Here is a 2707-nt window from a genome sequence, read left to right as displayed (position 1 = left end):
ACACACACACACACACACACACACACACACACACACACACACACACACACACAAATCAGCTGCCCTCTAGAAACGAATGTGGTTAGAAAAGTACAAGTAAAAGAGGACATTTATGGACCATTGATAAGGAGCTTGCAAATCCAGTACCCAAGATGTACTTTCACCTTCATACTTCTTATTATTGGAGCAACAGGATACATACCAACTTGTCTGGAGCATAGTATAGCTGAACTTGGGGTCTTGAGGGGAGAATGTAAATTCTTAATTCGTATGCTACAAATGATCACAACAAAAGAATGAATGAGACCTCGATATTATGTAAATAGAGGAATTCATCTATAAATATAATATAGGACAATCAGTTAGTTGTCATAATAAAACTCAGAGTTTCAGATGTCGGGGCTGAAGCCTGTTCCAGCATCTCATCAGTTATTAAGACAAAAACGCTATGAAAAAAACCGTTGAATAAAGGCAAGTTATTCAAATAGGCGTGGAGAAAGTAAAACTTTGTTCATTGAATCTGCATAGGCACACATGTACACACATATACATACACGTATGCACACACACATGTGTATATATATATATATATATATATACATATTCATACACACGTACACACACACACACACACACACACACACACACATATATATATATATACACATGTAAACATGCACACATATACATACATAACTCATATGTATATTCAAGTTTTGCGGCGAATGTGTTTACGGTTTATGTTTTTGCGTATGTGTTTTTATTTGTATAAACGTCTATGTATCTATGCGACGATGATGTTGACTACGTATTTATACGTATGTGTGTGTGCATATATTTATACATATATATGCATATGCAAGGTTTTGTATATCCGCGTATGTATGTGCATGTGTGTATAGAGATGTGTACATGAACACAATGAGTCCAAGCCAGTTGAAGACACGCGAGATATCGAAATATTGTTCACTAGATAACAAATGGCACTCTTCTTTTAATTTGGATAATAATAATAATAATAATAATAATAATAATAATAATAATAATAATAATAATAATAATAATAATAATAATAATAACATACCCAAGGCACACAGAGCTGCGCGCGGTAGTGAAGTGAAAGCACGTTATAAAAATAAAAGTACTGAATAATAATAATAATAATAATAATAATAAATGGATAAATTGATGGAGAAAGAAATGACAGAAAAATTTAAGGTGGAGTACTTGCGCAGACTGAGACTGATCTTTAAGTCGAAATTAAATGGACGGAATAAGATTGAAGCTATCAACACCTGGGCTTTTCACTCTTTAGATATGGAGCAGGGGTAATTGCATGGACAGAAGACGAACTAAACAGTATTAATTGAGAAAGAAACATAACGATGCTGGATCATAGAAATAGCATGCCCAGCTGACAAAAAAGTATGCGATAAGGAAGAAAGAAAAGTCGATAGACATGACAGGTTAGCTTGGGAGGTTAAGCAGTTGTGGTCGATGAAAAACGTGGTAGCAGTACTAATAATTGTCAGAGCCCTGGGAACTGTGAGTAAAAATCTTGAGAAGTACATGGAACAAATAGAGACTGCAATAAGAGTGGAGCACTTGCAGAAAACAGCGCTGCTTGAAACCGCTGGAATACTTTGGATGGTGCTTGAAAAATAAGGGGTGTTTACCTTTGTTCACTGGTAGTGAACAGCTGATAGTACATCTCCAGCGTTAGAAGCTGTGCAAAAACAATAAATTAATCATAATAATTCTTTCTACCATAGATATACGTCCTGAGTGTTCAACAGGTGCTTATATTTTCGATCCTGAAAGATATAGTCGACCTCGGCGAAGTTTGAACTCAGGACATTGAGCTGGAAGAAATGACGCTAAGGAATTTATCCGGAATACTAACTTTTCTACCAGCTTGCCGCCTTTTTTTCGGAGTTTGTAATTAACGAAGTACCGAACACTGTTATTTTAATTCTTCATGAAAATGAAGCTTTCCAGAATAAATTTATTCCTATCAATTTCATGCTATTAACCGATATAGTTTACTTAAATTGAATGCTAAACGATTTAATATTTTGAAAAGTTATGCGAATTATGCAATTATCCAACATGCAATTAGACGGATTGACTGCATTTCTCTTTCTCTCTCGTTCTTTATATCTCTGTATGCACACGCACCTACCCCCACTAAAGACACATATATTATCGTGTCAGATAAATTCGTTTGTTTTTTCCCACTTATTTTAATCTTTTTCAATGTTATTTGAATTATCAAGAAGAATATTTTTTATAGTAGTTTTATGTCTATTTATTTTTATTTGGTTTTCTGTATCTCTCTACTTCTTCAACTTTTGTTTATCGTTTTTGGAACTTCAATAAATTTTATCTCTTTTCAGACGTATGACGACTGATTGCCAAGTTGAAGAAATAAGAAAAAGAGAAAGCAGGAACGAATTTAATTGACAGCCCAATATATAGATACACATCTAAATATGTATGTATGTATGTATATATATATATATATATATATATATATATATATGGTGAAGCAAATGCTTGCTGATCCCTTAATTATGTTTATAAATGTATAGGAATTTTAAAATAAGTTCTCCGCCGATAATGGTGCTTACATACCGAAGGGCTTGGTAAAAATTATTAATTGTTGATTTATTAATAAATTAATAAATTGATAAATCTTTACCCTTTT

The sequence above is a fragment of the Octopus bimaculoides genome, chromosome 3, assembly GCF_001194135.2.
Source record: "Octopus bimaculoides isolate UCB-OBI-ISO-001 chromosome 3, ASM119413v2, whole genome shotgun sequence".
NCBI classification, from domain to species: domain Eukaryota; kingdom Metazoa; phylum Mollusca; class Cephalopoda; order Octopoda; family Octopodidae; genus Octopus; species Octopus bimaculoides.
Note: the sequence above shows the minus strand (reverse complement) of the source record.